Source organism: Balearica regulorum, chromosome 8 (genome assembly GCF_011004875.1).
Source record: "Balearica regulorum gibbericeps isolate bBalReg1 chromosome 8, bBalReg1.pri, whole genome shotgun sequence".
Classification (NCBI taxonomy): domain Eukaryota; kingdom Metazoa; phylum Chordata; class Aves; order Gruiformes; family Gruidae; genus Balearica; species Balearica regulorum.
Window position 1 is genome coordinate 25,011,218 of NC_046191.1, and position 12,075 is coordinate 25,023,292.

A 12,075-nucleotide genomic window follows, 5' to 3' on the forward strand; every position below is an offset into this window, starting at 1 on the left:
GTCACAGGAGCCCACATGCCTCTGGAGACCCCAGTACAGCATCTCTCACTCATTTACCAGCCTCTGCCATGGCTTCCCGTTCCAGTAAAGGCTTTACGTGGTCTCTGTAGGCACCAGTCTGAGGTGCTTCTCTTTACGCCCTCTCTCAGGCTCCGTTAGCACTAAGCTGGTGCAGTACAGCAGTCTGCTGGTCTGGGATGGGCCCCCTTGCCCAGGGCAGAAAAGCAACAATATGGTCAGCTACAAGGAGAAGAAACCACTCTGATGTGCTGCCCTCCGCTTCTTCAGCATACTGTGCAGGCCCTAACTAGCTAGCTTTCAAATTTAGGGGATCAATAACGTCATGTATTTGAGGGCTGGATGATGCCTGGACTGTCAAAATTACTCCAGGCTTCCTTTGGGGAAGCTAAGTCAGAGCTTCCTTTTCTGAGGTTGATTTTCTTCGCTTGCTTATCTGACAGGTAGGAGCTAGGGACAAACTTCCTTCTTATTTTCAGGTGCCTGCCAGCACACAGGGATGTGGGCACAGACTCTGAAGATTCCAGCAGGCACCCAGCCCCAGCAAGAAGCAGCAAAGCCAGCACCCTTGCCTCTCCATGGCACCTATGAGACATGCTGGGCAGAGCGCTCCACAGTGGGGACAGGTCTGCCTGACATCAAAGCCATGTCTCCACCACACTGGGGGCACCACGCCATGCTGCAAGGGCCCCGTCAAGAGCACGGCTGCCCTGTGCCCTCCACTTTGGGTCTGGATCCTGTGTGATGCCATATGTTGATTACACGCTGCACCCTGCCCATGTGTTTCACGTAAGTCCTGGCATGCAGGAAGCATTTCAGAGATAAAAAGTCACGAGCAACGTGAAGGCTAAACAGATAACAGCTTGACATAAACGAGAAAGACAGCACCTCTTCAAACCCAACCTGCAAATAAGTGAAAAAAGCCAGTGCTCCCAAGATACCCGTCTGAGATGATTCAGATTAAAAGCCAATGATGTGCCACTATACTCCTGAGCACACCTTGGGACATAATTTCCCTGCCCCGCCCCCGAATTTTGAGTAACAAAGCGTAAATCACATGAAAAGGTATGTGGGTCCTTCTCCATCTAACCAGCACAGGCCACGGTCAGGAGGCTAAAAGAGACAACACATCCTGCAAAACACCCGTGAGAAATGAAATGTGGTGAACGTGCCGACACGTCCCATTAGAAAGAATGGAGCAAGGCAGAAATGTGCTAGCACGCAGTCAGTCAGGTCAGCCTTACTGTTCTCCAGATAGAATATGATCTGGAAAGTGTTAAATTTCAACTGCCATCACAATCTTTCAGGAACATGAAACTATTGACTGTTGGGGTGGGTTTTTTTCCTCATAACAGGGGAATAACACGGAAAATTTCCATCCATACTGTTCTCCACAAAGCAGTAAGAATGAAAAAACTGGGAACATCTCCCACAGGAACAGTTTTGGTTAAATAAACACTAAGGTGGAGATAAAGATAGAGCTTGCGTGCTATTCATCAGTGAAGATTAACACTTGGACACTTTCTGCATTATCATATCTTCATGTTTTAACACAAAAGTCATCAATATCCTGAAATGCTTAAGTTAGTGTCTGTCTCAAATATTCACAGCTTAGTAAAATATAGCTGTTATATGCTGCAAATATTCACTTTGCATAATTAAATGATCAATTCATGATCTTGCAGGTACTAAAATGTACACACACTTATCTGATAAACAGAAATTTAAAAAAATTCTACATTTCATCTATTAGCTGATGGACACATTTTATAATCAGTATTCATTATTCTCAGAGTATCTAAATGTACAACTCAGGTATGTGTCACATCACAATCTAAGGACTAAGGTAAGTGTGCAACTTCATACCTGTGAATGAAATTGCTCATATTTGCTAAACTAAACAAATATGCAAATCCTCAAAGGCATGGAGAATAATTTGAGACATTAAACTGTACAACGGGAAAAAAGATTGCATGAGCAAAGAGATGACGAAGACACATTAGATCAGCATGACATCTCACTTTTGTGGTACTTTTTTAAAAGTACTAGATTTTCAGGAGATGCTGAATATTTACCTTCAAAGAAAAATCAAGCCCATCTCAAGGTGCCAGACGAGAAGCCTGCCCTTGGAATAGACGGCTTGGGTTTCACTTCCACTCCGCCAAGAGATGTTCTGCCTCACCTCAGCAAACCTGTAAAATACTATGATGGAAGGTGAATTGTTCCAGGGCACGTAGATATCACAGCACCGCGAGCCAGATAAATAACTGGGAGAGAGTCATCAACCACAGTGCGAACAGTAGTTTCCTTTAGGGTTTTTCTTCAGCTTGTTTTAAATTTGGGCTTCCTTAATTTTTAATCTCTTGCTTGGAACCCAGCACTGAACAGGGAGAGGTGTGGGTCACCCAGGGCAGCATCTTGAGCTCCACTGCTACAAGTGGCTGTTCCAGGCAACAAGAAAAGTAAGAGATGAAGGGCATTGTGCACTTTTTAGGCATAGGTTGTCAGTGAAGTTGCTATGCACGACACTTTTTTGGTACGGGCACTCGTTTCTAGGAAACACTTTGGTAAACAACTTTGAAGTCAAAATGAAAAATTACAGCCCGAGTGCTTTTTTTGCTTTTATCCACCGTACTTTCATGACTGTACTAGTCCATTTAAATGGCAAAGCAGTGCTGAATGCAAACAGCCTCCTTCTGCAGGCTGTCTCCACAGTTCAATTACCAGTGCTTTAACAGTGCTAATTAGCATTCCTCAGAGCTAGATCTCTTTGAGTGACAGGTAACCATGGAGAGTCACAATCCTGTAGGTGATCAGCAAGAGTCTGACTTTTCTTTTTAATTAAAAATTAGAAATGCCTTAAACAAAAATAATAATTCACCGATTTATGCTATTATCCCAGGGTTGCCAAGCTGGTGAGAATATAACATTAGTGTTGTTAAAATGAAACAATTTTTAAATGAATAGACTAGGGCGATAGAAAGGAGAGCAAGTTTATTATCTGTAACAAGAGAATGTACTCGTAACGATGGTACAAAATAGTAGACTCTTCTCCAGAGAGTTGGCATGGAGACCAAAAATAGGACACTTCCCTGAATGTGGGATGGAATTGCCCCAATTTATTTTAGATTTTAATAAGACAGATAGATAAATACTAAGTTGGTTGCACAAATAGAAATTTCATAGGAATATCATTTCAGTAAAATTTAACCATGAGTTATATTGAGAGATAATATTGCATCTGGTCCAAGTGAGAACCAAGATTGAAAACTGAATCGGCCAGATAATCAATTAGTGAAAACTGTTTCCAATGCAACTATGCCATTTCCCACCAGCTAATGATCTAGTTCTCTTCCCAGAAATGGACTCCAGTAGCAAAAAAAATCATAGTCATATTTTTGAAAACTGCAGTGGGTCCAAATCAGCAGTGTTGATTAATAACATTCAGATTAGGTTGTGTCAACAAATAAGGATGAAAATTTTTAAGCTGAGCTTGCCAAAGATGGGGGGAAGGATATATGCATATTTGTCATTATGAAATATTCTCCAAGACTAAGTCATTTCAACTCAGCAAGCTCATTACTTACTCGTAGATTCTAATGACAATGATTGCATAAGACAACAAAAAGGAAACAGATGCCTGAGCAAAAATTATTCTAATAACAATGATCACAGTTCAGAACTCTAACCATTGTTCACAGGTAAAATCATGGCTGTTAATTGTGAAGCATCAAATACTTATTCAATGAGGTTTTTTTAAGCCTTCCTCATATAATTTTTTTTCTATATGCAAAATCGTTAAATCAATATGGTTCTCTATGCTATGGAGGTATTTATATCTTTAAGAGAGTATTCATGCTAGTAAAATTTAACTCTATATGGGAAGGAAGAAACTAAAGGTAATTGCATCCCTATCAAAATTTCTGTCAGATTGAGTAGGACTATTTCCTTCTCAAATCAGAATGGTAAACAAAAAAAGTTAATTTCTACAAATGCAGGGAGGAACACCTTCTTAAAAATGCAAATGAAAAAACAAACCCAGATCGCTTTCCATCTTACCAATTATAAATGTATAGCAGGCACTACTAACATAAATACCTAATTTTCAGTTCATTTATTAAATATTTTAAGCTTACAAATGGATGACAAAGTATCTATGTATAGTTGTCAGGATAGGCAAATAGCCAGGGCTAATCACAGTTTTACTCAAGTTTATAATACAGCCAGATAAAGAAAAAAAAAATTAAGATGAAAAGTGTATCTGACTCTAATACTATCTCTGCTTTTTTCCTTATTTACAAAAATATCAATCACTGAGATTTTTAACTCCACTGAATGCTCTGAAATTTTTATTTTGGAAGGAGAAATTTCACAAGCAGACGTATCAGGGAACTGGCTTTGTGCTGTCAGGAGACTTAAGAACTACCCAGCCCTGCAAGCTCTTACCAAGAGGAAATCCCAGCAGAGCTGGTAGCACCGAGCTGACTCGGTTTCAGCCAACCCTGATGGTTCCCAGTAAATTCAGTTTGATTCCTTAGTAGCTATACACACGCACGTATCCAAATGTTAAGGTCTTGTAATCTTCTTCTTACTGTCATATTTCAGGGAAATAATAAATCAAGATTAATAGTAATGCAATTTTGTTCCAAATTCGGTCTGCTTATGTACCCATGTAGAATGGTTCATTCAAATACTGTAAATTTAGTCACCAGCACTGACAGAAAATTCTTAATAAAAGACAATTAATTGGTGGAAAATAACTCTCAGAATAAAGGCAGCCTGCTTTTTGAGACCAGGTCCTTCAGCTTTTTTTTAAAGCTGTTCTGCTTTCCTTAATCTCTACTGCAATGCAAAGGGAAAGAGTCAGCTTACACAGGAATGGGGCAGGCAAAATAAACCCACCATTCTGTGGAATAACTGCTCTTGTCCTTGTTCTTGGAAAGAAACTCTCTCTCTTATGGATCAGCTAAGATATCACCTACTTAAACAGAAAGCAGATTTAAGCAACTACAAAAATGACAAAGATTCCGGTCAGTAAGTTCCAAGTTTAAAGTTATCAGAATGTGTGCAGCGACTTGATTAGAAATAATCATTTTCCCAAATTCCAAAGAATTTAACAAAAAAAAAAAAAGTGTTTAGTTCAGACTTATTTTAATTTAAAAAATAGAAAATTAAACTTTCTATAGTATTACTGTGCTGTTTAACAGTTTATATCCTGCTTGCTTCACTCACCTAAACAATCACATCCCAGGAAGTTTACGTTTTCGAACGTTAATTATCCTGTCCGAAGATCATTGAGTTTGCCTCAAGAACACTTTTGCTGGTAAACTGATAAAGTATCAACATGTTTATATGCTACTAAAAGGCTATAATCCAGTCTTTGCAGCACCAAATCTCATTTGAAATACGAAATGAGCTCTCTGCTAACTCTTAGCTGAGAGATGAAGTTCAGTGACAAAGGAAGCCGATACACACACTCCCCCCCAAAACAGCTATCAATCTCTCAGCAAGGTCTCCTGACATGATAGTCTCCGTGCCTTGCCCTGTGACTGTGGAGCTGGAAGGGTGGTTAGCTGGGATCTCCTGGTTTCTTTTGCAAAATCTTTGACAAAATCTTGATTGCTCTCATCCTTCCCAAAATCAATGCCAGCAATCAGATTGCCTTCAGTAGAACTTGTACCAAGACTTATACATGCTCCTGTTACCAATTCTGTGATTGATTCCCATGGATATTTCTGTATTAGTAAATATTTATAAAGTTATACATAAGCTATTATTTCTCCATTTCACTGACAGGACCTCCCTTGGCTATGAAAATTGAGTGGCGTTTTTCTGAAACCACAACCATGCTCTGCTTCTCTTCTTTCAAGTCTTGCCTCAATCAGCTTAAAACCAAAATCACCTCAATCTGTTCCGGTCTTTATATTAGTCCACTTGTAGGTAAGCATCATAGGGTAATATAAACAATATTTCCATTTTTTTCTTCAAGGGGTCCATAGCCCTTCACCAGCCTTTGACCGTGGAGATGTCTCCCAAAAGCACGAGTCTTCGCAGGTGGTGCTTTAACACGCTGCCCCTGTCCCTGCTGTGATAATCTCATCTTGCTTTCATCATTGCTTAACATTTCTAAATGTTTAGAATTTGATACAACCCATTTTCTGAATCACATTATTAGGAGTACTATAAATCTGCTGTTCAGAACTCCCTCCGGATGACTGAATAATTATATAGCTGGAAACACTTCCTTCAAGATAAGAAGCAAAATGTACTGAAAATATTAAATTATTAAAGTGAAAAAATTGTTCTACTGAAAAACAGGGCATGACAAGAAAACCTATCTGACAGGAAGTTACAGGGCAAGTTTGTAATTTACCACTGAATTATACAATGAGTTTAATTCTATAATACGTGTCTCTTGCTGCAAAGCCCACGCTGGACCGAGTTCTCTCCCCGTCTCCGGGGAGGTGTGCAGGCTGGGCCCCGCTGCAAGCACAGCACGCAGGGTGCTGGTGCTCTGTCTCCAGCCGGCGTGCCGCTCCTCTGCAGCTGACTACAGCACACCAGGAGATAAGCAGCAAAGGCTGAACTTTAACATATTGTGGAGCAAAGTATTACGAACTGGTACCTGTACACAAGCCCTACAGGCTCTGCACTGAGCCACGTATCAGACTGTCATCTTCCCTTAATCTAAATGACACTAAACTGTACTCACCATCAGCTCCAGAAGAGCCATCAGGTGTATCCTGCAGCCTGAGCTCAGAAGCAGGTACGCTGTAGACGGTGAGCAATGAATTTACCTTGCTCCTGAATCAAACACAGCCTAAGAGGTCAAAAGTTGAGTGTGGCACTCACTGTTACTTGTTTTCCTGTTATATTTTGTGTTAGGTCCATTTCTGAGTCATTTTATAAAGACAGCAAGCTGAGACTGGATTAACGATCTGCTCTCAGTCTCCTTTATGAATGCACACATAGGAGTAATATTGTTTACACATGGTTAAATTTGTTTAAACACGCATGGCACAAGGAAAGAGAATACAGAAGTCAGACATTCAAGAAAATAACTTTTGCATCTCTCTAAAAGAAGGTGTTGAAAAGCTGCTGGCAGTTGCAGAAGCCCTGCCTAGTTTGGCTACTCCTTTCAGACTCCGTGCCGAAATGGGCAATTTCAGTGCTGTCCAACATAGATGCTGCCTCTTGACTTTCCCAGGAACAGAATAGGAATTGATAGCTAATGAAAGCGTACAATACTTTTTCATTTGGCAGCAAAGGGCATGAAGCACATGCAAAAGCCTAGAAAAAGTAGGATGCATCTTTTTATTGCAAACAAGAAGAATTACTTGCAAAGAAAGGAGATAGTATCACAAGTTCATATCTTGAGTTTAAAATGTACTTACGCAGATAGCTTTGCACGTGCTACAATAATTTCAAATGCACAGGGGCTAAATCTAACTTCCAGTGATGTTAAAAAACTATTTCCTACTTATTTCAGCAGGCCATATGTGATTTTATATTCAACAGAACAGGACAGAACGTATTTCTCTTCGGTACAAACTGAGTATCTCGCAATGAAAGGATGCATTGTTTTGTTCTAACTAAAGAGAAATAGCTGATGAGTGAGTAAGAGCGTGATCTAACGCCAATTGAAATCAATGGAAAGATTCTCACTGACTTCTCCAGGCTTTGGATCAAGCCTCAAAAGAGCAGCTATTTCTCTCTGATATAGCAAGGAATCAATTCCCTCTCCCAGTGGTACTCTAAATAATTCAATATTTTGCCTCAGATCATTTCCTAAGAAAAATGATGAGGATGTTGTTTAACCGGGTGATACCCTGAAGTGACAGAGTTTACAATGCATTCAGCCATGTAAAATCTCCTGTGTTGTACATGCCGCACAAAGACAGGGCAGAGTCAAAGCGCCGCTCAGACACCGAGACTCCCTGCCCGCTCAACGGCCACAGGACAAACACAGTCACGTTTCTCCTCTCACTGGCCAGAAAGAGCTGTACGAATTTTGCTAAATCTTGAGGAATGCCTGCACCATGACATTTCTTTAAAAAAGCAAAATTATGTTTTCTTTGCAGTAAAAACACAACCTGTTTGCACAATTTGTTTTGATACTCACAGAAGGGCAAAAATTGCAGTGCTGATTGTGTTCTTATTTACCAACAGAAATGATGTTCTCCTCATTCTCCAATGCTTTTGCTTTATAGAGCAAAACACAACATGGAAATGATATCCTTTTGAGCTCTTTTGTTCCACATGAAAAATGAATTAGTAAAAAGCAAACCAACATTAGACTGAGGAACTCCCCCCCCAAACCACAGCAAAACCTGACTGATTTTTTCTCTCCTGCCATAGTCAGGTAGCTTTCTATACACTAATCCCTTTCTCCTGTAAATTGGAGAAGCCTGCAATGAGTTGGTTACGGACGGTTGGAATAGGGGCCGCAGCACCCGTGCCGTCCCCCACGCACGGGGGCCGACAGGAGCACAGCCCCGCTCGCGGTCACTTTCTTTCGGCCGGTGGCAGAGCAGCGCTGGGAGGTATTCTCCCCATTTGCACAGAAGGAGAGCAATTTGCAATAAGCCATTTTAAGGGTGGAAAAAAAAAATGCCACTTCTCCACTCCCACCAGGCAGCTACCTAGCAACAGCTGACAAATGCACAGGATGAAATTGGTACTGAGCTACAGCTCACGCGATTATCCCCCTTCCCTATCACTTCTGATTGAGTTACACCTGTGGGGAGCATCTCACCAGCAGCACCTCTGATGAGCGCAGACATGGCAGCTCTGGCACATTCGCTCTCTTCCATTCCAAACACAAAGCACAGCCACAGTCCGGTATTCCATCATCATCTATATTGAAATACTAATCAGCAGCTGTCCAAGCATGCTCCTATTTTCCTCCCAACCTCCTTGCTGTATGCACGTATGCGTACTCACGCTCTTGCTCACTGTCTGTTTCAACTGAGCTGGATTACAGGAGCAGGACCTGCTCCCAGGAGCAGGCGTTACCTCAGGTGCACTGTGGTGCCAGTCCCAAAAGCTTGCCCTGACTCCTACGCAAAGCCTGGAAATCCTCACGTACAGAGAGAAACCTGCCGCCGAGTCCAGCTTCCCCTGCCAGGAACAGACAGGGGCTTCCCCTCGCTCAGGACTCCTCAACGATGTTTTCTGGAGATCAGCTAGGCATTGCTGCCAAAGCCCACCTGGCTGCTTGTCCCACCACTGGCACAGCTGGGACAGCCGCAGGGCACGGCTGACTGCCCAAAAACACTCGTGAAATCATCCTCATGGGTGGTACAAAATACACCCACCGTCCTCTCAGACATCAGGAAGCGTGTGGCCTTGGCAAGGCCAGAGACAGGATCTTCAGTATCCTTGCTCTGCCATTTGCCTAACACCCCACGTACAACCTGGGTTTTATTTTTTTCCCCTCCATTAAAGTACTTCTGCTCTAGTGTTGGAGAAGATTACATTTGCTAAACTGAGCTCCTACTCAAGCAAAGAGACTCAAAGTAGTTCTGACAGGTCCTTCAACTTTGTCAGAAACTGCTCTTTCGGTTTCTCATGTTATTGGGATATTTAGGAATGATGAATTTCAAAAGGCATGATAATAAACAGATAATGAAAACCAAACAATTTCCAAACTTTTAGTCAAAGAAAAATTTAGCTGTAGATAGATAGATGTATTCCAGCAATTTCCATTATTGCTTTTATATTATGGTCAACTGAATCGCCTACTTTTCTGGAAAAGGCTTTTTAAAGCGCAGCAATACACCATTAATTCTATATCTATTAATTTAAGTATCTTTCCCAAACCTTCCAACTCAGATTCCTCCTCCAAAACCAATTTTTGATTAAACAATTTGTTACAATACCAAGGGGGATTTGGCAAAATACCATATTTAGGACTCATTGTACAAACCCCATGAACTGTCTCTTTGATTTTGATTTGCTGTGTATACCTCCAAAGATGAGTTAATATCAGCATCACTCGGGCATCTGAATTGCCATAACAATGCCTTGTGAGCTAACTACGACTAAAAGCAACAATTTGAATTCCTTGTTTTCAGTTGCTTTTTAAACTTAAGCAACCTAGAGAAGAATAAATATAGTTAGAAGCTTTTTTATAGCACAAATCATTTAATCTATTTTACGTATGAAGTATTTTACCTTTTTGCATGGAAATTTAGGCACTACACACAGAAGACACACGCTTCTTCCCCACACACATGCACAAGCGCCAGACTCAGTATTCACCTCCTTTCATTCTGCGTTAGATTCCACAGCTCGACTGTTGCGCCGAACAGACCACGATAAGCATCCGTGCGCATCACAACAGCCTTGTCGATAAGGCACAGAGTGATGCCTACGTGTGCCTTCACCCTGAACCTCCAACCATTTTAAACAATAGGATGAGACTCTGTCACAGTCCCATGAGTAAAAGGGAGAGACAGCACAAGAATTTCGTAGTTATACATATCTCAGCACACAAAAAATTAGCTGCTAAAACACCACTTCCTTTTCTAATGAGCAATAAATAAAGGAAATTGGAGAGCTACTCTTTATTACAAGAAAATTAAAAATGCTTAGGGCATACAGAAAGCAAATATATTGGGGAAGATGTTGCATCCAGTTCTCAAATGTATTAACCACTGACTGAAATGGGAGAGGAAACACTCAGCTTTTTCTTTAACCAACCCTGGGTTTGTGTTATTAAACACTCCCCCCGTTGTCGATAAAAACCGGCAGTGCAGAGACCCCGCACTATCCATCTTGCCTCTTTTCCACTCCGAGCATGGCTCTGTGCCATTGGGAGGCTCCCAGCCGGATCCCACACTGTCAGGAGCATGTGTACACCGGCTCTGCTGTGAGACGCACAAAACCGCATTGCAGCCCCTTTGATTCTGTACTTTCTGTCCCTGCCCAGATAACTTTTCAGAAGCTGACAGAGCCTTTACAATTTAATTGGTGTTGACACCTTTTGAAGCAGTGCCTTGAGGCGCCGAGGGTCATTGTCTACTTTTTCCTGCTTTTCTGCGGCTGCCTCCATTTGGCTACCTTGCAGCCTGTGGTGCTATGGTGGCCCCTGCACTCTTCATTCATGTTTGTGCTTGTACCGGGTCCCGTTACAAGGACCCTTGTTAAATGCCCAGCAGGCAGCACTGAATAGAGATTTTGACTATCTGGGATTTGAAGGCCTCTAGCAATAACGGAGAAAGCCCTGTAAACACAAAAGTATCCCAGTAGCAGTGGGGCGTTAACGCAATCACGTATTTATGCCACAGGACCTCAGGACCAAGCTCCTTACTGTTGATTCACTGGCTATTAAGCCTTGGTAATTAGGTGGTTTCCCGTGACTTTTCTTTCTTGGGATTCACCAACTATCATTTTCCATATGTCCCTTTTTCCCAGAGCGGCTATACACCCTCACACATTCAATAAGCTAGGCAGATGGTACCACATACCAGCCTCTGAACAGCCAAAGCCAATTCAAAACAAGTAAAAAGGCTCAGCCTGGCATTCCCAAAGCCGCTCAGGAAAACTGGATCCAAAATTCACGGAGGTCCCACGGCGTCATGACAGCGAACACATCTCTCCAGGTTCAGCCCTGCAGCAGCCGCGAGCAGTGAAACGCTTATGGGCAGTCGCATCCCACAGCAGCACTTGCACAAAAGGCAAACAGGAGAGAGAGACTACCAGCACTTTGAGAACCTTCTTTCACTTCAGAAACAACTTTTAACATGCTTTTCAGTCACTTTTTCCAGATTTAAATAACTAAGGCTTTCAGATTTCCTACTCAAAACGCAAAGGATTCACTCACTTTATTAAGTCCCAAACGTCAGTCAGCTTGCGGCCAGTCTCACAAGTCAAACATGATGGCTGGGCTTTGCATTTACCAACCCTCTCTCTGCCACATTTTAGAGTCTGCTTTTCCACATTCATTCTGAATTCCAGAGATTCACCTGTGAGGATCTAACAAATCAGACTTGTAATTCCAATACGATGCTACCAACTGCTCTCACTTCTTTGCCTGGGGGATGCTCGTCCCTG

The 12,075-nt window shown here is 41.9% G+C and overlaps 1 long non-coding RNA gene across 1 annotated transcript in view; it reads right to left on the reverse strand.

Moving 5' to 3' along the window:
• Positions 1-12,075, reverse strand: part of LOC142602778 (uncharacterized) — a 33,149-nt gene that overhangs the window by 14,238 nt on the left and 6,836 nt on the right. The window contains exon 2 of the long non-coding RNA XR_012836570.1: positions 2,094-2,220. This is a non-coding gene — a long non-coding RNA (uncharacterized LOC142602778). The remainder of the gene's footprint in view (positions 1-2,093; positions 2,221-12,075) is intronic.